At 42.3% G+C, this 26,436-nt stretch overlaps 2 long non-coding RNA genes across 3 annotated transcripts in view; one reads left to right on the top strand and one right to left on the bottom strand.

Annotated features, from left to right (window-relative positions):
* Nucleotides 1-2,537: 2,537 nt before the first annotated feature.
* Nucleotides 2,538-4,204, bottom strand: LOC118172272. The gene is made up of 2 exons (XR_004753625.1): nucleotides 4,058-4,204; nucleotides 2,538-4,023 (listed from the first exon to the last, which is right to left on the bottom strand). It is a non-coding gene; the product is annotated as an uncharacterized LOC118172272 (long non-coding RNA).
* Nucleotides 4,099-26,436, top strand: part of LOC118172271 — a 141,149-nt gene continuing 118,811 nt past the window's right edge. The window contains exons 1-3 of one of the 2 annotated variants that reach the window (XR_004753624.1): nucleotides 5,855-6,022; nucleotides 6,569-6,781; nucleotides 19,698-19,798. This is a non-coding gene — a long non-coding RNA (uncharacterized LOC118172271). Of the gene's footprint in view, nucleotides 6,023-6,568; nucleotides 6,782-19,697; nucleotides 19,799-26,436 lie in introns of those variants that run through there. The other variant, XR_004753623.1, reaches the window with a different exon arrangement.

Here is a 26,436-nt window from a genome sequence, read left to right as displayed (position 1 = left end):
CGCTCGCGCCCCGGTAATTGGCAGAGGTGCCGACCAAAAGTGTTTTCTCTTGGGTGGGAGAGTAATTGCAGGGCATAAATGTTGAAGTGTCCCCTGCCCACTGTCCAGGAAAAAAAAAAAATAATAAAAAAAGAGGTTTTGGATGTATTAATAACCTGAAGGTCACTGAATTCTTCCCAGTGTAGCCACCTGTGAGCAAACCTTAAACAGGTCAGAGGCACGCCTTGGTTAAATGCTTACAAGGATCCAGAAAGTGATCAGTGCCCTCTGGAGCACTGCACAGCCACCGTGGCACCTTGTCGGAAACATCAAGCCTTGGTGTAGTGGTGTTGTAGCCCTGGTAGTCTGAGGATGCTGGGGAAGCCAAGTTTGCAACAAGAGGCTGGTTGTTAAAACTAGAAAGCAGGGTTTTCAGGCACAGTATTCTTTCATCAAGTGTTGTCACTATTGAAAGATTATGAGTTAAATGAAACAAGATTGACCTCACAGAGCAAATCCCATGGGGCTCTTCTGCCAACACATTTTGCCAAACTCCTAGATACTTTCAACAGCTCACAGCTGAGAACACGCTACTCTGTGTGTGCCTGGGCACACACAGTATTATTAGGATTATCAGGCCCAGTGCTGGCATGGATCAACAATTCTAAGGAGTTAGGAAAAGTGGGATTCGGGGGTGCAAGAGAATATTCTATTGGAGCTAGAAGTTCTGCTTCCATTGGTATTAATCTGGGAGAATATGGTGCTCACTTTCCTCTGACTTCATGCAGCTTTAGACTGGTTCTTTCTTCTCTGCGAGACTTAAAATTTTGGAGCAAGAAGAAATATTTCCACAGAGCTGATTTTTCCGAACTACCTACAATTGCAACAACCTAAGAGTTTTGTTTATGGAAAGTGCCCACGCTGTAGTAATGCTGCGGGTGTTATCAAAACTCACTACATGCCTCTGAAAATCCTGAACAGTCTGGGTAGACAATACATGTGAAATCTTCTCTGTTGTTCCGCCTTAGGCTTTCTGAGTGGCGTACTGTCTCGGATGTTTTTAAGTAAAATAGCCTAACAGTTTCTAATGTGTATTCAGAATTGGATTTCTCCTTTTGCAAGCTGTTTTCTGCATCTTACCACCCACAGGAATGTACCTTTTGGTATTTTTTTTTTTTTTTTTTTTTTTTTGGGGGGGGGGGGAGAGCTGCCTCAGCTATTTTTTCCCTCCAGGTTATGACTCTTCCACCCAAATATGACGGCTCCTCGTTGTCCTGCTCCCAAAACACAGGCCTTAATATTTTGAGAGATTGAATCCAGATGCAACTGTTTCTGGAATTCATTTTTTGTGTGCCATTATGGAAATTTTGCAGAGTCACAGGCTATTGCTGCATGTGGCACTGCCTTGAAAAGCCCATGCAAAAAGTCAGCTTCTGACTGCAACTAAACACACATATTTTTTCTTCCTTTTATGTAAATAAGTCAGCGTTTCATAAATAATTCGCCTATCTTTCTCTGTTGTTTTTTATTTTAATTGAAGCTTTGCCTTTGTAAGCCCTCTTCCTTTTTTCACTGTCTCTTCTCTTATACTAATTGAAACAATTACATGGCATTTCCTGGGGACAGGTTCTTCATTCTGAGGGCTCTGACACACCGAGCGCTGTTCTGATCTTCCTCACTCAGGTTTTGTGCTGCTCAAACTCCCTTTTCCCTTTTTTCACCCCTTCCTTCACAAAGATGCCCTGGGGAACAAACAGCCCAACAAATACGTGTCACAGGAAAAGCCTTGCTTTAGTCTCCACACAGTTTCCTCGTGAAGACCCCCGGTCCCTGTGGCTGAAAGTGATCATTTGTCCGGCCTCAGTGGTGGAGACAAGGACTTCTTCCCCGAACAGAGAGGACGGATTAGAGACAAGCTTCTTCCTTAGGCTTTTGAGGAGGTCACACTTAGCCTCCCTAGCCTTGCTGTCCCACACACCTGCACATATATGTGTGTATATCTGAGTCACTCTACGTATCTGCAAACTGGACTGCTCCACTTGAATCCCTCCAGGTAGGTGCCCCTCTCGTGTCTGCCCCAGTGCCCTGTGACTGCCTCCCTGCTGCCTCCTCCCGCTGATTCAGCTGGCTTTGTGTTCCTAGTTAACATCCTGCACGCAGCGTTCGTACAGATACCAGCCAGAGAAAGCTGGGATTTAGATTTCAGTCATGTTTCTAATGCCTTTGGTTTCCTGTAGCTTTCAATCTTCTTCCCCAGAGGCATTTCTCCCGAAACGCCTGTTCGCTCATGCTTTCCTTCTGCTGCTGTTCCTGGGCAGTGCAGGAGGCGGAGGACCAAGGATACCCCACTTCTGCCTGCCAGCCGGCCGTGCTGACACCTCGGTGGGTAGGGGGCTGCAGCCAGGCCTGCTTCTGCACTGCAGAGTCGTAATACCTTTTTGAAAAAATAATTGCTTTTGATTAAAATGTAAGGTTGCCGTCTTCTTTTTTGTTGTTGTCACTAATGAGGGCTGCAGGCTATGGGCCTTTGAAGTGTTTCCTTTTGGCTCTCCCTGTTCTTTTTTTTTTTTTTTTTTTTTTTTTTTTAATTTTAATTCTCTCAATTATCTGCCCTTTCCAGCTCAGAGTGAGATTTGTTAATTTTCACACACTTGCAAAAACCTGGCTGGCACGGTCCGGCTCCCCGGCAGCCTCTGTACAGGCAGCCAGTCAGGGCAGCAAGCAGGCAGGCAGCTCACCTCCCTCGTTAGCTGCTCTCACCCCCACTTGGCTGCTCCAGAGGGGAAAAGATGGGGCACGGGTACTCTCCTTGGCAGCACAGCTCGTCTCCTCTGCAGAAATGCCCCTCAGCAAGGCAGGAACAAGCACACTGCTGTGTTTAGCTCAGGCTGGCCAGAACTACTTTATTTGTCATCTCAGGCCCTTGCAGGCGAATGGACTCCTCTGCATCACTTAACGTTGAGGGTCGTTTTGTTTTTGTTTCCCAGCCTATTAGTGGAATAACAGGACACCCAGCTGAACCCCAGTGACCCCTCAGGTGTTTTCATCTGTATGCCACAGCTGATTGCTAGCTCGGGTTAGTCCAGAAAGGAACTAGTAAGCTTTGAAACCTGTTTCTTTCTCCTCTGCTCAGGGCTCTGGTGTGCGCAATGGAAAAAACTGGAGCGATCATCTCTTGGTTGCAGAGGGTTTCCCAAAAGATGAGCAAAGGTGTAAAATGGCTGAGAGACTTGAGCCAAATGATGCTAAAATCAGTTGGAGACCTAGGAGAGAACTCACCCCCTGGATGAAAGTCCAGGGCTTGGTCCGTCGGACAATATTGAACACTTTCCTGTAGGCTGTCAGGCGGAGGCCAGGAGTTTCATTACATCCATGGAACCACCTACCTTGACCTTTGTCATCCTTAAACCCTAGTTTCTTCTTCCATAAAAGCATGTATAAGTGCATATGAGAAGTTTCTCTTTATCTCTCTCATGAAAGACTGCCTGCATGAGATTTCTGTCTGGTCTTTAAGGAGGGAGAGATTGCTCTAGATAAGAGCAACCTCTTAGCTGAAGTGCTTGCCCCAGTTACAGGTATAAATCTGACTTGAACATGCGCTGCTGGGCCAGCTAAACTGCTCAGGGAGGGAAAACCAAATCATATCAAAATAAATTTGAGGATTAAAATTGAGGGTTAATAGCAACTTCACTAACATTTTGCGTTTGAGGGTTCTTTAGACATCTCCCACCTCCAAGCGGCTTGTATCTGACAAGGAATACTTCTCTTTGATGTATATTGACTTATAAGTCAACATCGTGATACCAGCTCACCTAAGTTTTGCACCATGTTGGAATCATGCTTCAATGTGGGGATGTAGACACCGCGACGTGCAAAAATCACTTATTTCTGCCTTACCGGGGACTCTACACAACGCTACTCTTCCCCTCACACTTCCCCTTTTCTTCTCAAGCACAGGCATGATCTTCCTTTCCAGGGAGATGATTTTCTCCTAAGCATCATTTAAAAAATCTCCCCTTTCTGTTTCTCAGGCTGAAAGTTCCTCTTACCTTTTTTTTTTTTTTTAACTTTTTTTTACTTTTTTTTTTTTTTTTTTTTTACCCGTAGTAGAAACAACACATCAGGGGAACTGATTTTAAAGAGATTGAAATGAGTCCTCCAGCCTTAGATCTTTTAATGCCTCCAGCAAGAACACATCAGAGAGCTCCAAAAGTGGCCAGTGATGCATCTCCAGACTGCCTTTTGTAGCACGTTTGTCTCAGAGCTGGAAGGTGAGCTCCCCTATGTACAAATCTGCATGGAAATGCTTTAATTGCTGCTGTGTCATCACAGTGGAGAAACTCATATGGATTCCTGCCAGTGGAAGTGTCGGAGCCCCAGCTATGTCTGGTTTCTGGGACACAGATGTCAGCAGAGAACAGCATGGGACAATGAGGCTGTGGCAGCTCCCTGAGTCTGGGAGGGAATTGATGCACACAAAGATCCTTCCTGCCTGGGCAACTCTGAGTTCAGCCATGTTATTACTTTAATGTGGTTTAATAAGTCATTGTGTGCCACTGAGCAAAGCTAGGGGATAGCAACTGTTATCCCCAGGTCATGTCACATGTGAGATAGGTAGGTGATGCTGAAACCACTTCTGCTAACATTTAGTAACTTCTATAGCCGTGGTAATTTGATCATGTGTCCAGCTTCCAAGTGAGATAAAGCAGATGCGACATGAACTGTATGTATCTGACCGGATGCGTTTTAATCCCAGACAGCCTCCTGCTCAAACCTCTGTGCCATCACTTGGCTGGGTGCTGCCTTCCCCAGCAGCCCCGGGCTGAACGGTGCAAGCAATGCTGTTAAAAACCGCCAGGCCCCAGCAAAGCCCATTGGCGCTCCTGGATTTCTCTTCATCGGACCTGGATCTTTTTTTGCCAGACATGAGACGATGATGAATGTGACACTTGAGTTGCCATGGGAACACAGCATGAGGTTCGTGTTAGCAGCGCTCCTTCCTGCAAGCGAGCGCCGCTGGCTCTAGGGATGGGGACGAGCGGCACTGCTGGCATCTGTCCAGGGCTTGCCCATGTGCTCTCTCGAGGTCTGGGGGTGAGCCCCGTGTATTTAACCAGAGGAAGATCTGAAGGGACAAGTCACTGCAAGGTAGGAAGACGTGTCAGACGGTAGGGAGGGAAATTGCAAAGTCCTGGTTGAAACTTCTGCTGCAAAATCTTGATGAAGATCATAAGGGAGGTCCACAGGGACCTACAGACTAAGAGGCTGCCTCCCAACCACCACGGGGAATATATGAAAGTTTTCAGTGTGGGGAAGACCGGAGCCCTGAGGTGCCCTTGTAATTGCTGCCTGGGCTGTTCCAGCATCACTGGGAGGGTGGTGAGCGTTTCTACCACAGCTTCCCCCTGCCTTTCCTGAAGGCTTTTATAAATCCTCCCCCCAGTCCTTTAGAAATGCTCATGTTCAGTTGGTGACATCCATGCTGTCCACTCTCCTGTCCACCCATAGGGCTTTCCTGAGCCTTAGCTCAGGAATAATCAGGAAGCACTTTTGTGCTGTTAGAAAATCATTTGGAGCTTTCAGAAAGGCAATTTCAGAGAGACTCCTCATTGTTACTGCTATTATTCTCCTTTCACAGGGCTCCCTTTAAATCCTCACCTAATGTCATTTTATTAAGGGAAGAAATAAGTTTCCAAAGATCTTACAGAAGCAGGTTTTGTTGAAGCAGAGGGAGGGGGGTGAGGTTTCAGCCCTGCTTGGAAGACAGCTGAAAACTGTTGTCCGTCTGTCTCACTAATGTGATGATTTGAATGTGTATCAGATGGGTGGGAGCTCCCCAGGAAGAGATAAGGGAAACCCGGGTTAAAAAGAGTTGAAATGCTGCTGGAGGGAAGAAAAGGGTAATGAATGTACAGGTTATGGTGTTGGCAATACGGATACTGTTAGGGACTACAAGAAGGAGTGAGAAATACCACCCAGAGAATCTAGCCAGGTGGTTATAAAGTATGATAAAATAGGATTTAGAGGAACAGCTTGCAGCATGGTAAGTGTTAGTCTATAAGACCTGTCAGAAGTTTGGTAGAGAGTAGCAAGAACAGCAGAAATAGATTAGGAATGTGAAGCTTCTTGCAAGAAAAGAAAATTTCTTTTCTGTCTGTCATAAATCTTTCCCTCTTCACCACTTTAGCTGCTTCCTGCATTCCCTAAGCAGGCTTAGTGCTCATACGCGGCCAGAGGGTTTCAATTTGAGCTCCAAATAATAATAATAAATTCCATAAAGTGATTCCATGTGGAGAGCAGAGATGATTGTGCCTTATGCTACGCAGGAGGGCCCTCACGAGTTTGGGTCAGGCAGGCTGAGTGGTGGTTTCTCACCTGCAGCTCGTTCTGGGGTGATGCCCCACACCTGCTCTGCAGCAACTGCACGAGGAGCGGGGCGAGGGGAAAGCTGCTCTGGCTGAGGCTGTTGAGTTAAGGCGAGGTAGGGAAAGGAAATGTAGCTCTCCGTACTGGATTTTAGCCAGGATGCTGAAGTTAAACATCTGGTTAATTAATAAAATGAGCTGCAACAGCACTATGCTTGCTACAGCCATCCTGGGACGCTGGAATTGCTGTTCTTTTGTGATCGTGAGTCTGGGTCTTCCATTAAAATTGCACTGCCACGAGTGCCAAGACTGTGCCTGGAAAGTGGCTCAGCTGACTCTCGAACAGTAGCTGCTGCTTTTTCCTGAGGAGTTGACAACCAGGCTGCCTCCGCAGCAGGCTCACGGCTGGGTCCAGGCAGCGCCGCGTGCAGACCGAGGTACGTCGTTGTTTCAGCCTGTTAAGGAGAGCAGGAGCTGTGTAATGGCTCTGCTGAGATCGCGTATTCTTTCTGTTAGCGGGAGGATTGTGTGTTTAGGGAGAGCAGAGAGAAGAGCATATCTGTTATCACCTCTCCCCCTGCGTTTGCCTTGGGATGTCTCATGCTTGTTTCCACACGTAAAGGCCATCGCAGCTGCTCTGTCCTAGGGCTGGCTCACAACCAAGGAGCTCCGAGAATTGGTTCTTGCAGATGATAAGAATCTATTTGTTGGGCAGCCAACTCTGCTGTGGTGGGATGACCTTGTGATGGCTTTCCAGTGTAATTTCTGGGGGGAATTACATTAAGAGCTTCTTTTATGTAGTTGTTTTGGCTTGCTGGAAACATTGTCTGGCTTTGGGTTTGGATTTCGGTTTCTGCGGTTCTGGAGAGCCTTTTCTCTGCATCTACCACCTTCAGCTTTGTCTGTACTTTCCCCAGTTGAAGTGGGGATGGTCCCTGTGCTGAGGCTCGTAGTACTGCTGTTCTAAGAGTGAAGGGCCAGGCTTCACAATGTGCTAGTTTTCTGCAGAGATGGAGGGAAGTTTCTTTTTCTTTCATGGTACTGTTGTGCACATGGGCTGATTCACCGCACAAACTGCTGTGACCTCCAGCTGCCCCATTTGTACCCCTAATTGAGTGGCTTGTTAGATACAATCAACAGCATGAAACATTGCTTTGGTCAAGTATCTTTTCTTCTTGGTTTCTCCTACAAAAGCACAGCACTAACAGAATTAGCTCTACTTGCCAAACAGATGAGTATCACACAATTTGCGGAGGGTTCCCTGCCAAAAGCATGGGACTTTATAATTTCAATCTTCTGTTAGGTACATGGAACACCCTAAAAGCCCGAACTGGAACTGTGGCTTCCCATCAAACTTTGAATCAAATCCAGTTTAAAGAGAAGGACTTTGGTGTGTTGCCTGTATCCAGACTTGTGGGAATTCCTTTTGCCTCATTCACACAATACTGTGCAAGGGAGAGGTTTAACACTGGAAATGCATCTCTTAAGGAGGGAACTGAAGTATTTTGTTGCATTTCACATACCACCTTCTCAAGCAAAACAGCTGACTGCTGTAGAAAGGGTCTGAGTGACACAGTTGTAAGACAAAAATACAAGTCTGCACCTCATGTATTCACAAGAGGAGTTGCTATTCATCCAAGCCTCGAAAGCAATTAAGATCCGTGTCCTGGCTAGAGTAAAGCTGACTTAGATCTAGAGTATGAAATTCAATGGCACGCTCTGGGAGGTGGTCTTTGGATTGCCTCCCCTTCCCACTTGCTCCTGGATGGATGTTGTGATGTGGAGCAGGAGTGGGCTTGAAGTGCTGTACTAGGGGAATGTCTATGCTAGTGGCTGGGGTCCCCCATAGCTAAAAGTGGAAGAGAAGTTGTGTTTTTTTTATTATTATTATTTTATTTTACCCTTAACAAGGAGTTGGCTATGTTCAGCCCATGACCTTTTAAGGACCTCTGCTGTGCTCTGCATCAGAAACTAAGTCGGGTAAGGACCACGTTCTCCCCTTTCTGTATCCTTTCACCTTAATTAAGCTTCTAAGTCTGATAAGGTTTTAGATGTTTTTATGTTCTGTCTTGATCTTTCAGGCTTTCCACAACCATCTTTTTGAATGTTTCCCAGGCCCAAAACTTTTTGCTTCCCAGGAACCACCTGGCTGGAATATATCTGGTCAGATGAAGTCCTGTAGCTCTACCAAGTTCAGGCTCATTAAATTACTCCAAACCCACCTTTCCCTTGAGATTTCAATTGGATGCAACCACTACCTGACTTCCTGTCTGAATCCCCCTAATTGGCAGTGTTTATGGGACACCTGCTCTCTGCTGAGGCTCCCATTGGTCTTCCAGTATCCAGGCTCAACTCTTTCCCTCAGTTCTGTGTGCATCAAAGCACTCAGCGCTCCCATATGTCTTATATACTGAGTTTGCTACCTCTGAGAAAATTTCATATCCACAGCACGGGGGATGTGGATATATATAACTTTCATGGGGACTTTTGTTCATCTAGTCTTCAGTTGAATTTTTGCTTTGAGATTTTTTTTTTTTCCTTTTCTGCTTCCATCCTTTTGCTCCTAATCCCACCACCTGGTATGGCTCACACTGCAAAATCTCTCTGCCTCTTCAGTGTATACGCCCTTCAAATATTTGTAGACATTTATCACTTCCCCCCCTGCTTAGTCATCTCTTTGCCAAGCTAGACATATTTAGTTCTTCTAATCTTTCCTTGCGAGTGAGTCCCTCCAGCACTCATAACTCATTTCTCCTTGCTCTTCTTTGTATGCTTTCCAGTTTGTCAGCACTTGAAATATTTCTTATTTGGGGTGTTTTAATATGTGCAGGCAAGAAGAAATGGAGAAGAGAAACTTCCTGAAAAGAGAGAGGTTTTTTGGCTTTAAGCCATTGGGAATGTCTTGGAGTGGGCAAACCTGAGAATTCCCCATGTGAGTTTCCAGGTGGGTCACTAGGACGCAGAAGAGTTGTCGCCTCTTCTCTTCTGGGTTGCTCTGTTACCCACCCCTCAAAATCTGTAACAAAAGATATTTTTTATCTTATTTTTTTTCTGTTTTTCCAGTTCCCCTCCTAACCAGACAAACTGATCTTATCCAACTGTCACGGGCTTGGCCTCTCATTCCCTGTCTGGCTCTGTCTCCCTCTCAGGCTGAAGGCTTTGTGTGTAAGTGATGATTTTCTCCTGGGCTCTTGGGTACAAGTACTTCAGAGAGAGTGACTACATCTTATCAGTGCTGAATCTCTCTTCCCAGCTTTGTTCTTCTCAAATACTGATAGGCACGGTGCCAAAGGATCAACAGAGAGCAGCCAGCTTCTTTTTATCTCAGGAATATTTTTCCCTTCTGGCCATTTATTGTTTCTGCTGCACCCAGGCTGTGTAAAAAGGAATACAATTCAAAATGGGTTCTGTTTCTGGGATCCCAGCTGGACTTTTTCCTTCAAATAACTAACCTGACATTCTTTAGATATTAACTTGTTAATTAAAGCTACATCCTGGAGGGATCGCGTAGAGTTGCTGTTCAGCCTCCACCTCTCATTCTGAACTCCATGGTGGTTTTTGAGGCGTTCCTGGTATCTCACTGATGGTAATTTGTGCTGTCTGAGATTATGTGATGTGAGCAGAATTGAAAGGAATGTCAGGGAGCAGCAAGTGTTCCCTCACTCATTAACTGCAGCAAGGTCTGCAGCTTCACTGTCTGCATTAAGAATTTTTTAAATATTCCTCATCAGCATCTAGTGACCTGCAAGGTAGCAGCAGTTTATCTAGCTAAGCGATGCTGTCAAACTTACTAGTCTGAGATAGGTATCAGTATCAAAATGTTTCCGAAACCAAAATAAAGCCAATTGCAAACTTGTGGTGTCTGGCACACCTTTGCATAGTGCAATCTATGTTTCAGCCGCAAATGCCACACTGATGCATTTTTTTTATTTATTTTTTAAATAAGAGAAATGAAAAGGTTCTGCTTTGCTTCCTTCAACATCATGTTCTTTCTTCCCACCCAGACTAGATATTTATCAAACATCTGCCTTCTGTTTTGGTTGTGCACAGAGAATATTATGAGTTTAATAAGTAAGATGTGAAACTAGCTCAGCTGACTTGGCAGGAAATGTTCCTCGGCTGCGGTATGAAGGCTACTTGGATTTGTTAAGCCAAGCTCTGGAAAGTGAAATCAGAAGCAAACACAAGCAAGGACAGGAGAATACATATGCATATTTCTTTTCCTTTCGGGTTGGTTGGATAGAACAATATATATATATATATTTTCCATTTGGGCCATGTCAGTCAGTCTGTGCCACTGGCTGCAGCTACTGTATCCTTAGAAAGTGTAGAAACAGTGAAACCAAAACTTTTTGAGTGAAGAGCAAAAGCTGCTATTGCTTTGACAATGGATTGACTTTCCTTGCTGTCTGTTGAAGCAGCCTTGGAGAATCATGCTGAACAGCGCATTACAGATATACACACTGGATATTAAAAAAGAGAGAGAATGCATTTACTGTCACTTGCAGGTTGCTGTTCACCCTTCTAGTTGTCATAGCATTCAGAAGCATTAAACAATGGGTCTTTGTCTACAGAAGGAAAAATATCTCTATCACAAGCTTAGGCAGGAGCAGCAAAATCATTCTGAAAAACAGTTAGAAAGGAAAGCGCTAGGCATTTTCACCAGCCTATTTCTCAAACACTTGTTTGGGGGCCTGACTCGCATCAGCACCAGGGCATCTACTTTTGCACCATCAGACTGTTTATTAGCAGCGTGAGCCCAGCAACAGGCTCAGGAAATGTCCACTGCCTTTGATGCTGTTGCAAAGAAGCTTGTCTATCCCAGAGGAATCAGCTGTTGAGCTTGCTTCGGTTTGTTGTTTGTCTACTGTCATTCACATTCAGAAAGAGGGTGGGGTTTTGTCTGTTTGTTTTTGCTTTATGAGAACATGCAGTTGCTCAAGATCCATTTGCTTGACAAAATGTTTTACAAACAAACCGTATATAGGAATCACTTTGTTCGCTGCTGAGATGCAAAACAACAATTTTTACTGTGGAATCTCAAGAGACACATGAGATCTGGTTCAGCACAGCATGACTTTAAGTATTTGGTCAAATAGAGGTGGGATTATTACTGTATTTAAAGCAAAGCATACATTCAAATGCTTTGAACTGAGGTTTATTCTGTGCAAATATTTGACAAGTGGGCTCTCATTTAAGTACCCTTTCTAGCTATTGGCACAGGAAAATTGCTTCTAAACAAGTATCCATGAAGTTTAATGGTTATTTCTCCTTGTCATGAGTTCCCTCGATACCTCACCTGGCTCATTGACTATCGATTGAAAAAAGTCTGTGGGAATGTTATTTACCTAGCTGCAGTTTTAAAGTTCTAATCTTTAGTGATGCTTGCTTTCTATATTTTTTTTTCTTTGAAATAAGCTCTGTATCAGTTAAAGTTCTATGAGCTTAAATAACTAATACAAGGGTAGATCAGGTTTCCCCCACTCCTGTTCCCAAGGTGTCCCTGAGCAGAGATGTTCAACCCCTGGCCTCATTTCCATTCATTGTAATGGAGTGATAACAAAACGCATGGCCGACTTCTCTAATTAGTCTCATGCTCCTCAAGGTCTTTTGCTATTGCCTGCTGTTCTCTTGTATCGCTTAGCTTTGTGGGCTTCGTTGGTATTTCCCTAACCACCTCTAGTAGTTCTCCCCCTCTCCCAAATTATCTATTTGGGCACGAACTGATATATGGCAAACAGAAAGCAATGAAATATTCATCATTAATTGATCATAATCTTTCCTGGTTTTGTTGTTGCTGTTGGGTTTTATTTTAATTCCCTCTCTGTTTAGGGGAAATTGTTTAATTTTATTTAATACCACAACTTTTAAATTTTTATTAACTAAAATGCAGATGTATATTCCGCGTAGCTTCCCTGAGCTTGTTTTCTTGTGGATCGTTCATCTCACTTTAATTAAAAGAGGACAAGCATAGAAAGAAAATTAGAACGAGAAAAGAAGATGAGCAGTTGGTTGTCCCACAGTTCCTAATAGCGAGATAAGATAGGGGACGCACATTTCCTATTTAAATTCAATGTATCATTCTTCCTCTCTCCAATAAGCATTAATGAGAGGTGAAGAAGAAAAAGAACCTAGTATCTGTAGATGATGGAAAGCTGAAGTTCTCCTCACACCATGAATCGGCCTCTTAGGAGATGCTGCCTCAGACCAGGTTTGTTCAAGGGAAAGGCTATTATGTGGAATTCTGTCAAATAATGAGTGGTAACAGAGATAATCAGTCCTCCAGCACTAATTACCTGTGCTCTGTGGAAATCCCTAGCTCCATTCAGATTCCTTTTTTAAAGGAGAATCTCAGAGGAAAAAAATGAAGTCTAGTTCTGCAAGAGCCAATTGAGATGGTTGAGAACAGGAAAGCTGTGGATTAAAGCGATCAATTTTCTGAGGCCTACCATACTATCTGACTTGATTTTTCCTGCCTTCTCTTCTTTTCACATTCATGCATTGAACCATAACAAGACATATCTGCATTTCTCATGCTTCCTTTATTCTGAAATCTCTAGATTCTTCACAAACATTAACTGATAAAATTCTCAGCTATCTATCCATCTAATCTCAAAGCCTTTATGGTTTCCTTTCACAATTCAGAGGCATGTCAATTGGCAGAGTATAATATCAAAATAGGTTTTATCAAAAGGAAATCTCTACATATATTAACAAATGGTCGAAGGACTCCTAATTTATCAGGAGTAAGGAAGTCAGGACAACTGCTGTCAAAAAAGAGTAATTGCTATTTTACCAATATATGTGCAATGTCCAATGGTAAGAATTAGGAGTAAGTTTGTTAGTATCTCACAGTCAGACATTTAGGGTTACAAGCAATTAAAGACTGCAGATAATCACATTTGAAATATGTGCTTGTGACTTTGGAGGAAGAGAAGAAATCTTGTGGGCAAAGTAATGAGATGCTGCGAGAGAATATTCTGGAACAGAGTAAAGCTGAAGAACATTTTCCTAGCCAGCAGGAGGGAAGAATAAAAAACCATTTGAATCGGTGTTAGTCTTTACATTAGAAATATCACTTAGTGCATGTTTGTACTTGATCCTCCATCACTGTTTCTGACTATACTACCCAACTGTATTAGAGATAGACATACAAAGTACTCAATTTAAGTGAGCACAGATAAGAAGCAGGGACTGCCACTTTGATTCATGCCAACAATAATTTCAACTGGAATACTCTGGGAATACAGTACTACCCAGCACAGGGTAGTACTACCCAGCCCATGTTCTGGTATTTATGGAGAAGTCTTAATGTTCTGTAGAAAATCAGTGATCAGGGATGCTTGCATGGATCTGTCAATGTTTTGCTTTTGTGTAGCAATGTGGAAAGAAGCACTAGAGATTGGCAGCCGGGTTTATCATGTACTTGATGCCTTCCATTGGTGCACAGTGAATCAAAGGAGTCCTTGTGGAAGGAACTAGGAGGACATCAGGCTGATCCCAACCATTGACTCTCTGCACTTTCAATTTGTGTTGCTGAGTGTTAAGTATTATTTACCACAAAAACCAAACTAGTGCAGTTTTTCTGTGCTCTGTATCTTTCATGGTATTATGAACTAAGCAACTGACCTAATCCATGCCTGTTAGCAAGTTTTTGCCTCTGTCTGTGACTTGTCTTAAATAAAGTTTCCAAGGCTAGTTATTAGGAAGATGACACTCCCAAGAGGGCCTTGTAAAACAGTATTAATAGTGTAGTCAGATCCAGGTGTTTAGAAATATACTCACAAAGACTGATCCAATAGCACTGATTTAACACATGTTCACTGCTGAACTTTGCTTCCCTGCTCTTTGTCCTTAAATCCCCTGCAGCTTGGAAGTACATTGCATTCAACAGCTACCAGCCAAAATTCTCATCACCAAGGCAAATTCAAACATCTGACAAAGGTCATGAGGCAAATGAGGAATCATCCCAATAATACCAAGACAAAGCATTAAAAAGGATTGAGAGTTCATGGAGCAAGTCTGCAAAAATAATTTACATTTCAAATATTGGGCAAGCAACTGTGTAATTTCTGCCTGTAGATTCACCACTGTGATGTTCATTGTCTGGTTATCACTACCTACAGCCTTTGTAGCACTAATGCACATTGTCCTCTTGGCTCTTGAGTTACCGAGATGTCTGATGTTGAACTTGCAAGTAATGGCTATGGCTCCTCTTGATGAAGCATCTCACAGGACAGATAAAAATTTAATGTTCCTTCTCAAAACATCATTTGCTTATTTTGTTCTTATCTTACTAAATAATCATAAAATAAAAACGTGTAATTTGAAATGTGCATGTCATGATTGGGAAATGAAAGAACTGGAGATGACAAGATTCTTGGTGGATTAATGCAATGCCAGCAAAGTGTTTCTTTTCATTCTCAAACATCTGCCAGGCTCCTGTTAGGACCTAACCAGAAATGACCAACTATTTTTGCATGACCCAATTCAATGCTATTTTGAGACTTCTCTCCTCTGTTTAGAATGCTGCAAACTGTGTGGGTCCTCTCTTTATTTGACAGTCATTAACTCAGCGGTAACTACTACTTCTTTATTTCTCATTGTCAAGGCAAACACTTGCTAACATTCACTGAAAGTATACTAACACAAGGAAAAGAATAGCTATAGCCAGCTAAATTCTTGTCCTGGACTGATTTCTAGGATCATTCTTTCAACAGCAAGAAGCTCATCATGTTCTGCCAAAGTTTTCCCTTTCCTAGCTTAAAGAATTGGCAGTTTCCCTTATGTGACAGAGTACAACTCTTAAGGTGTTGTCTCTATCAAGGTGATCCACTATACTTCTGTACGCAAAGTAGATAATTGAAAGAAAAAAGTAAATAAATTGGGGCTCTGCTTTCCATCTTTGAGCTGTCACATTCTGGGAAAAAAAAAAAAAAAATCCTTTCCATCTGCATCTGAAGGTCTTTTCTACAGTCCATCAAAGAATAGAGCTTACAGCAAGTTATTTTCAGCTCCTGTAGGAGAAATGAGAGGCTAACTGGTCCTCTTTGAGTCTTGAATGAACGAATTAGATTTGCATTATACCTGGAAGTGTTGTTCACAGTGGTGAACTTAATCTTCGTGATTTTTTTTTTAGTAGAAAATATGCATTTTCATTATTTAAAATGTCTTGTATGCTATAAAACTTGATCCCACTACAATTCTCAGTGTTTACAATGAACTGTAAATATTTATAGCAGTGTGATTGCAGTGAAGTTGCACGAGATTTACACAGCCATAAGCAAGATCATAATCTGTTCCATTGTCCCTTCAGTAAAGAATTTTATTAGGTAGGGATCAAATCTGTAGATCTGTATTCAGGGGTAACTAAAACAGACAAATAAGAAATCCTCCTACTGTAGTCAGATTTTGGTGTAAGATTAATGTGAAATACATTCATTTTCTGCTTAAACAAATGCCCTTGGTTTTTATTCACAATGAGTAGTTTGCTTTAGGTTCAGTTCCATTCTCCTTCCTCAGAGCTCCACGGCACTTGTTCTGTTCAGCCTTTATTTCCACAGTCATAGCCTGAAGAAATTGAATATGACTAAGGAAGAAAAGAAGGCTCAGTTTCTCGTGTAATCTGTGCTTGGAAGAGGCTATGGTTGATGTTAAATATGTGAATCTTAAAGTGGGCTTACATATGTGCTTTAGAGTGGGCCTTTTTGTACTGTGGCAAATCTATTTTCTTTCTTCTCTAGGAATAAGTGTTTATATTATCCAAAACAAATCCCATGTTTCTGTATCTTATCAGCATTTATAAATGCAGGAGAACAGACTTTCAGCTGACACTTCCATGTCTGTTTTGTTTTCCTTCTACCACAATCTCCCTTGGCTTGTTTGCTTGCTTATGGATACACTTCTTTCTAGTAAAGAGGCTTTTCTGGCTGTCTGGATTCTGAGATATCCAAAAGCTGTTCCTAGCTACAGAAGCTACTCTAAAAGGGAAACCCATTAATGTGATGGCATGAGATGTCTCCATGGGAAACAATCAGTTACATTCAGCAACAGAGCGTCGTCTTATGTGTGTCAGTTCTCTTCATTGGGGATGGTGTGGAGTGTGTTAACGGGAAAACTTGATCTTTATTCCAACCAGCATTATTTCTTACAAGAACAGGAAAAAAGCTTATTTTCATAGTTCGCTGCTGGCTATTTATTGTGGTTTGTTTGTTTGTTTTGTTTTTTTCCCTGTTTTTCACACTTAGTCCTTGTTGTTCCTCTGTGGCTGTACCATTTATGTAGCAGCCAAACAGCAGGTTTGTCCTACGTGCGGTGGTTTCAAGTGGTGTAAAAGGTTGGTAAAATGATGCACCAACCAAAAGTCTTTGGGCATTCCCTGTTTGTATGTAGGCATTCACTTCTAAAAAATTAGATTTAACATCTCTTCTAGGAGTTAGTGTGTGTATGAATAAAGAAAATGCAGAAATCAAGCATATAGATAATTTAGTTTCTAAATCAAACTGTCATTTCCTCCAGGAGAAAGGAAGTATATTCATTTTGCGGATTAGTTTGTTTTGAAGTACTCAGTGGGGAAATCCAGTGTGGAAAACACTAATCTCCCTTCGTGTGAGGGGGAGGAAAACTCAGAGTGGAAGGTTTGAAGAAACTGGCTCAAAACTCATAAGGTGTGACAGGTGTAGGAAGGACATCAGGCATCTGATTGCCGTCCGGGTGACCTGTCCGCTGCAGGACCTTATCTCTCAACGTTCTGTAGCATGGCACTAAATAAGGAAGCATTTGTCTGAGATACTAAATGATAGAGGCAAAATGTACTTGTTCTTGTACGCCACGGAGTGATCTACTGTTTGTAAGCAGATTGTAACTGAAGAGCTGTAGAACACCCTTTCTAGTTTTGCACTTCACTTAATCATGGAACAGAACAGACCCTGAGGCCCTGTGCAAATTTTAGGACCCGTGAAATCTAAACTGTAAGTGAACAGAAATGAACAGGTCATCTCAGGAAATAAAAAGAGAAGCTCATTATTTTGTTTTTCATTCTGTTGGGGCCAGTTTCTAGCAAGAGTAACAACAACAAAAAAACTCTATCTGAGGCAATTTGCTACCAGTCACAATACCTGATTGGCCTGCAAATGTTAGAGCATCGTCCAGTCTGGAGCACTGTGAGCTCCAGGGGTCTCACGATGAATCTATCACCCTTCAGTCTTTTACCAAGAACATTAATCTAGCTAGTATATTCCATAAAGAAGGTGGAGCATAGAAAGGGAAGGGAAGGTTTCCTATATACTTGATATACTATGCACTTCACAATATGTATTGAACATCTGTGTACAATATATGTGGCAATATAAAAACCTTCATTTTAAAATATTTCAAAACTGGCCATTTTTCCGTGTTGCTTTAAATATATGGTATGTACTTATATGTTTGACACAATATTCTGAATACGTTCTTCTATATTCAAAGTATAATGAGTAAGATTCATCACAGGGAAAGCAACATTTTCCATGTTAGCAATGCTAATGAATAAAATATATGAGATTCTTGCATTGCTTGTTGTTATTACTTGCTTTTAGCAGTTTAACTAGCAGGCAGAATTATTTCTTACAGAATTTTGGTGTTTGCAGCTAAGGTTCCCGGGCTATCTAATAGCTGTTTGGAGACCAATCGTGGAAGAGTTAGACTATTGCTCTGGCTCACAATGGGCATGTGTCTATGCTAACAACTCTGTAACAGTAGTGCAATCAGCCTGACTGCTTTGTGCAGTGTTTTAGCTGGAGTCAGCTGCAGTTCAGGGGTGTATGAGTGGATCGTTCTGCATTAGCAAGCAGTGTGAACTGTAGAGCAAAACAGTTGTTGCTGAGGAATCTGTATCCATGCTGTGGGCCTTTCAAGGGGTTTCACTTTGGTAGCTCTACCCTGGCCTTGCGGACTAAATGTGTGTTAGTAGACAAAACATTTAAGTGTATCTCATTTATAGCTTCCAGCTGTATCACCCAAAAGGCATCCAGCTAAGATCACTCCAGACACGGAGTTAGAACAGTAACTGGGAACAATCTGGAGATGTTCTTCAAAAGTGCAGTCCTGATGCCACATAAAACATGAATACAAGTGAATCAAATGCTGATAAGGTTACTGGTGTGAAATATTTGTCTTGGCAATTATTTAAAGAGGAAAAAGTTGCTACAATCACCTTAAAAGTAGTCACCTGGGTTGACTGGTGGGCAGGCAAGTGAAGCATGCTGACTAATACACCTATTCTTTGTTTACCAAGAGTGCTTATGTTTTACTGTCTGATAAGTATTGTTTGCCTTTTCCCTTTTTTGTGTGTGTGTCAACAAGGGGATGTTCCTAAAAGCAGGGTGGGTGAATTAAATGTGCCCCTGTTACAATAAATACAAACAGGTTCTTTTTTAAGTATTGCCAGCTCAAATTAAAGATTGCAAGCACTTTCTCAACTTTCTCAACTGTGTGGGAATAATAGGAGGTAGCAGTTCTTTGCAACAATTGCCCTAATGAAGGATGATGATTTTCATTCAGGGTAGTGGAATTTGGTGGGGGCATTAGGGGTATCTGCCAGTCCAGGATCAGTACAGGGCTATTACAAGATCAGGACCCTCAGCAATAAATGATTCACATTCTTGGAATTAATGTCTGTAATGGGAATAACAGAAGTGCAGATGATAATATATTACCTTGACCACAGGAGTGCATTGAAGGATAATTGAATAATGGATCAAATTCATCTCTGATGTAACTCTACTGGTCTGACCAGCATGATTCTGCCTTTGTGTTAATAAAACACATGAAAAAATAATCTTTACAATTCTCATTTTGCTATTATTAATGATTGTCTTATAAAACCAGAAAGCAATTTGGAAGTCTGGTTTGCTTCAGATAAAAGTTTGAAGTCTTAGTTGGAAGCTTCCCCAAATTTGTCTAAAATACTGATTAGCAGCCTCAAGGGAATGAGCTTCCTTGTAAGATTTCAACATTGCTGCTTAGTTCTGGGCAAGGCAGAAACAGTGTAAGAAAGACATTCCTAGGGATTTTCTTTGTATCTGGTTTCAGCTAAAATGTAATACAGGAAACTGAACAAAAGTGTAGTTTATACAGCAATCATGTAAGTGTCTTCTAAGCATATACTAACATCTTTATTCCTATGGAGTGGTGCCTGAACCTATAGTCTCATTTGTTTGATTGCTCACAGAAACACATTATTTTAAGTTTATACCTAACACTGAAATAAACTGGCTTTAGGAGAAAGCTGGTCAAATAATGGTGGATTTACCATCTCTTTAACGTGTGCCAATGCCAGGAATAGCTGGCTGATGTCTGACTTATCTCTTTAAGATGGTCAGGAGATGTAATGGTCCCTCTGACATTGAAACTTTAGGGTTATATGGAAAGATTGGCAGATTTTGTCCTTTTGAATCCATAAAGGTATATTCTGGAGCTGGAGAACAAGAACGGTTTAAGCTTACTATTCTGTTGCTGTATTTAAGGATGCTTCACTGCTTTACCACAAATCTGTGCAGTTCATTTGAGCCCCACTGATGCGTTTTAAATACATGGGCATGATCTGTTAATGCTCTGGATTCTGTCCATTGCCAGAAAGAGGAGAATAAAAACGGGCAGAAGTTTCAGGGCACCGTTGCAGGGGTTGGATGCTGACTGCTGGGGGCCACTGAAAGTTTCACTGGGAAGACTTTGAAGCATAGGATGATGGGCACTATACAAGTGAATGTTACTGGCAGTTTCCTCCTATGGCTTCTTGTAAAAGGTGAAAGTGATATGCAAATGATACATTATTTGTTTTAAACATCTAAAACAAGAACAAAACATTATTTGCTCTGGAGCTTTGCTGCCTATTACTGGTCTTTGCTTTAACTGGGTAGGCAAATGATGGCCAGGGCTCCTTGTGTAAAGCTGGTGAATCAGAGAAGCAGCCACACAATATGTGTCTGACAGTGAGGACAGATATGCTCCGGAGGTGCCAAATTAAAGTATTTTAATCCAATTTATCCTGAAACCATCTGCTAAAACAAGGTTGGTGAGGTCACATCTGTTCACATTGTCTCCATCTATGCCTGACCTAGAGGTGACCCTCAAGTTTACAGGGAAGCTAGCAGAATGTAGGTGAGGTAAATGCTGTGCGTCTCCCCAGCTATGTCCGATCATTAAGGATCTGTAATAACTTATCAGCTGTTGGTTGAGAACTGCAGTAAATAGTCTTGAAGTCTCTGTGGGACATAAAGGGGGAAACAAGCAAGCAATAACAACCCCTGCTCTTCAAGCCTTCCCAGTCACAAGGAGAAGATGCAGTTAAATTCTTCCGCTCACTTCCCAGCAAACAAGGTCACCAAAAATAGCATGAAAATGACAATTGCACACTGGAATGTTATCTTTGAAGCAATCTCCTCCTGTGTATTCAAATCTCCTCCTGACTATTCAATGCCAAATCCAGGTCTCACACAACCCTGCACGCCTTGGTAATAGCCTTGTTTCCCACCTTGTGGTTTAATAATAGGGATGTCTCTATTTGACCTTTATTAGCAAAGCCTTTCTCTTCTAGGCAAACACAAAAAGTTGGCCTGAAACTTGGCATGCAAATGTCTGTGCGTTAAAGGAGCAATTTTTACAAAATTCCATGTCTACTGGGGATTTCCAGTGCATTTTAGTGCTCTTCCTGCTGGAAACAGTGACAGGCCCTAAACCCCACAGCGTTATGGACTGCTAGTCATGTTACGTGGGCAAGTCTTCAGCAGTCGGGAAATCAGAAGGAACTGCCAGATTATTTAAGAGCGAAAGATTGCTCTGGGCTGACTACAGGAAGGGGACCTTAATATGAGTAAGCTGCAAGCTGACAGGGGGCTGGGATTGTCTAAGTGTGCAAGCTTTAACTTTGAAGGCATTGTCAAAACTAGTGAATATGAGTCTTGGTTAAATTGGCTCAGTTAAAGTTATTTTCCATGGGTTCCACCCCCAGTAACAGAACTGGGATTATTATGAGTGTAAATAGGCTGGTTTCCTCGCATCTTCATTGCCAACTGAAGCCCGAGGATGTGGTGGGAGCTGATATTGATTGGAGTGCCTCACTAATGTCTCGGTGACCCCTGCTTGGTGTCTTGATTAGGGATGCTTGAAATGCAGGCTCAGCAAAATAGTCTGACCAACCCTGTACCTCTGTACTTCATACTCCCACAATCTACATGACCATGAACCTTGATCAGCTCTGCCCATCTGCTAACTCTTCAAGATGAGGGAAAGCAAACTTCATGAGGGAACTCTTCCAGCAGCTCCCTCACCTTGATAACCTAGGGCTGCCTGCCCATGAGAACATTTCTTCTGATATCTGTAAGAGATGAAGGTGGCTGGAGGAATGAGAAACATCTCAATGAGTCACATCTTTTGGCTTATTAGAGCCTCAGGATGTTAAAACTAGGCCTTCATATAGAAGTAGTCATACACAGGTGCAAATCCAGAAGCCCCAGTATAAGCAACATACATGGCTGTTACATGGCATGGCAGACAGTCTGCCAAATCTAGACTCTCGATGTATTTCAACCCTATGCATACCCCAGCAATTTACTGTGCCCCTTCCCATCTTCCTACCTCCCCTGGTATGAGTGGGATGGCTGTGCATGTCTTCCACATGTGAGGCTGTTCTGCATAAGGCTTAAATAGGAGCAAGCAGAGGTACGTACCAACACCACATTAACAAGACTGAAGCCATTATGCATGATCCATAACCCCCCAGGCACGTTATCCTAATTTAAAATTCCTACTTACCCATTACAAGAGCTTCTCTAGAACACAAGCTCCTTAGTTTGTGTTTCGTCAGTTTGTTCAGTGTGTGTTTACAGGGGCTCCAGTTTTAAGTCTCTCTAAATAATTTTCCTCGGTGCCTCCATATATGTGTATGTGTTTGATAAGGTGACTCAGAAATCCTAGCTGTTTAAAGCTCAGCAGGTCAAGAAGCTTCCCTGGAAGACCAGATTCCTCCTAGATTTAATTTGGTGCCTGTACTTTGCTCAACAGCTGCTGCTGGTTGATTTTGCCCAAGGCTGAAAGCAGGCTGAGTTTTGCAGGGTCGTTGCCCTGGACAGAAGTGAGGTGACGCTCAGCACCTGCTTGTGCTGGCAGGGTTGTGGTGACAGCAGGGTCTTCTGTAGTGATCATCCAGCCTCAAAGCTGGAAAAAATGGAAACTTTGGCCATGGGGGACTGTGATACTGCTCCTGTGCATTGTTATGGGTTAAACGCGAGGCTCATGATTTTGTTTTTGTGGAGATTAAGGTCTTGAAGAGAAGAACATCGCTGTTTACCAAGCACAAAGTAGCAGAAATTTTCTTGCATTATTACTTTGGCATTATAGCAGCTCCGTGCTGAAACTTCCCCATCTGTAGCTGAGCATTGCATTCCCTACCTACTCTCCTTTTCCATCTCCTGCCAATATAAGCCATGGGCAAATTATAAGTAAAACATTTAATTGCCATAAAAGGTGTGCTCTCATTCCTATGTGTGCCACACACTTCCCCTCTGACCTCTGTCGAATCACTGAGTTTCTCTCGTTCTATATTTAGGCTGCTAAGTTCACTTGAGTTAGTCTGTTTAATGTGAACATGCCTAGGTCTTAAAATTATGGGGAACTCATCTCAAAGAGGGCCTTCAGGCACAACTGTTACATACATCAATAATAGATATGTATTTTTACAAGCAATCTGGCCATTAAAGGTTTATTACATGCCAACAATGTATCAATGACTATAACTAACTGTTTATAAGGCAGTGAAAAGCCCCAGGATATTTCAGATTTGGCTTTCAGCCCTAGTTTGCCTTTTACCAAAAAAAAAAAAAAAAAAAAAAAAAAGGCAGGGAAGAAAATCAGCCTGCAAACATCTTCTGAGCAGCCTAAGCAAGATGAACCAGACAATTCTGTTTTATCCGCTGACTGAGCATCAGAAGATGGTGTTGCAGGAGAGCTGCTGCTACCTCTACGTTAGCAATTGTTTATGGTATATAGCGGTGTTATTAATTCATTGTTGCATTCATGAGGGTTTAACAGCACAGCAGTGCCAGCGTAGGATGCTATAAAAGATCTCCAGGGCCCTGTGAAAGAAGAGGGGTAGGCAGCAGTGTTAGTGTTGTTAGGAAGGATAAAACAATTGTTCTTCCTTGGGTATCCCAAGAGGACTCCAGCGGGGGCACCGCCAGCCAGCAACCAATTTTAAAAAGGCTTCTTTAAACACTCAGTATATTCATAAGTCCGCACACACTAACGCAGTTAGGAAGTCTCTTATGATCAATGCAACGTGTGTGCAGATGGTGACAGTAAATGTACAGGAGAGCTGGGGAAAAAGATGAAATGAATATTATCAATGTGATTCCAGTGGTGATAATGAGAAATGAAACAAAAATGATTACAAAGAGAGAGTGATGAGAAATCATTTGGGGAGGGGAGTGATTACAATGGAAGCAGCTCTCATTTAGAGAACTAATTATCAAATAGGCTTCGCACCATCCAAAAAGCAACCTGGAAGCCATTAGCAACGCACCCTGTGGTTTCCCTCACGAAGGGGGATTAATGGCACCAGCTCCAGAGAAGCAACAGCAGTAATGAATCTCCAGTCCTTTAACAGTAATGATCTCCATGACAGATATTTCGGAGTGCTACGTCATCAGCGCTGCAATGACTGTCTCTTGCTTCATTTCTAAAGTTGCCTTGGGGATAAATAAAAAAGAAATGGAGATCTCCTTTGCAGCGCTGTATGTAGCTTTTCCCTGTCTGTGGCCAAAGGAAGAAATGCTCCATGGATGGTTCTAATGGATCCAAGGCCTCTTGCCATAGGAATGAGGTAATGCTGCTTAGGAGTCACACAAGTCCCACGTGAAACAATGTCTTGGAGCATACGCCAGTCCTCTCCTGACAGGGACTGGACACAAATGCCATGTGTGTGTTGCAATATTTCATAGATTCCAGGGTTCTCCCTTCATCTCACACTATTGTAGGAGGCTTTATAACAACCTGTTTTCAGCTTGCCTGTGGCTCGCTGGGGGAGCTGCAGGGTGAGCAGGAGGGTGTGTGGAGGAGGTTTTACCTGGCCAAGGCCAGCAGCAGTGAAGAACCTCTCCAAAGGGATGAAACGAGCCCTCGGGGCTGTCAGTCTCACACTTCCACCAGAGCTAAATTCACTTGAAAGAAAACATTACTAAATATACTGTGTGTGGGTGCCATGCACGATAAACAGAGACTCTGATTTCATCTGCTTTGAATTACATTTGCTTATGATTACCTGAACAGACCTTGTTTATGCTGGCTTTCTCGGTCTATTATTGGCAGATGTCTCTGAATGTACGAGTTTCCTTTCCAGTTTAATCCATGTTTGAATTTTACAAGTAAACTTTCCAGCGAACTTGTTAGTTACTGCACTCGTTGTTCCCAAATTATGCCTCTCCTCCTTGTTAGCGTTCTCCTTCCCCTCCTTGGCGTCTACTTTCTTCAGGGTGAGTTTTTAAACCAACCTTTTAAACCCAAGCTGACTCGTGTGGTTGGAAACAGACCCGTGGGAGCAAAACAGGGTCAGTGAACAATTTAATCCACGACGAACCTTCTTGTCACATTTTTGGGTGATTTAGAGGAGAAATGTTTTGGTTGAAAATGGCCATGTTGTCTGCAGCTGTAACAGTCCAAGGCTCTAGATAAGACATTTATTAGACAAACTGATACAGCTGCAGAACAGAGGTACAAGTGTCAGACTTGAGAGCTAAGTATAATTTGAGGAATCGGAGTTTTGTTAGAGATGAGTAATACCATCTCAGTGGGAAAAAGCAGTTGGCAGAGCAGAGAGTGTTAGAAGAGGAAAAGAAAGGTGAAGAGGTAATTATCTCCTCGGAGAATGGTACAGAGGCGCGCTCGGCACAGGCAGGGAAGGGAGAGGAATATCATGTGCTGTAAAACCACTATGACAACCGGTATTTTGGGGTTCTGGAGGATGTAAAGAGCTGCTGTCTCTAAGGAAAACGCAACAAAAAAAGCTGAAACCCATGCCAAAAAAAAAAAAAAAAAAAAAAAAAAATACCAAACAGGGCTTTTACCTAAAAAAGGATGTTCTTCTAGGGAAGGAGATTGCATTTTCAAAGAGGTAACAAAATGCTGTGTAAGGAGTGGTTTTGACTGATGAAGAAAACCTCTTGTGGATGTCATCTACTCTGTTACTCTGCAACCGGTGTGGAAATTCTGTGAGCAATTGCAAGCCATAGAGGGAAGAGATCTTGTCTTAGTTTAAAACAGCCATCCTTCTAGATCCCAAAATTAAATCAGTCAGAATAAGGACAGAAAACTATTTTGTACACCCACAGACTGTCCTCAGCTCAGCAGTACTACTTAATGACATTTTAAGCACTTCAAGCTCTATTATCCTATGTGGAAGAACAGCTCGGTGCCTCAAATCTCAGCCTAGGACATGAGAACTGGATTTAAGTCTTCCTCTTTCCAGGCTTCCTGTCTGGCTTTCGGATGGGATTCATTCTTCTCTCATTTTAGCTGTCAGATCTAAGCTCTGAGGTGGGTGGGATGAATCTCTCTCCGGAGAGCCTGATCTCTGGCTGCTGACGACAGGAGGAGCTTCAAGAAAAAAAAACTGGGCCTGGATTTTGAGCTTTTATTTGGCTAGATAGATGAGAGCAATCCCAGCCTTCATCAGTTGTCTAAATTTATTTATTTTTCTTAATTCCTTTTTGTTCCTTGGAAAGGAAGTGCAACACAACTTCCTTATGGTAAAGAAATAAATGCACTGAAGTTTATAGTGTAGCAAGATGCTATCCTAAGCTGTGCACCATATGTAATTTAGGGAAGGAGGATTTTTGTTTGTGCTGTGTTTCAGTTTCATAATTTCTCTTCTCAATACAATATCTTAATTCCCTTTTGCTGCTGTTTCTGCTAGTAAGAAGCACAATCTTGCACAGAAAATGATGCAAAAATCATCCCCCTTTTCCCCCTCTCTCTTAATTGTTATGTTCACACTTCAGATGAAGTGTCTGAGTGGAGGGTTTAATTTAGATTTAATAGGATAATTATTGCATGACAAATT

Source organism: Oxyura jamaicensis, chromosome 10 (assembly GCF_011077185.1).
Source record: "Oxyura jamaicensis isolate SHBP4307 breed ruddy duck chromosome 10, BPBGC_Ojam_1.0, whole genome shotgun sequence".
NCBI lineage: Eukaryota > Metazoa > Chordata > Aves > Anseriformes > Anatidae > Oxyura > Oxyura jamaicensis.
This window is presented reverse-complemented; position numbering and strand designations above follow the sequence as displayed.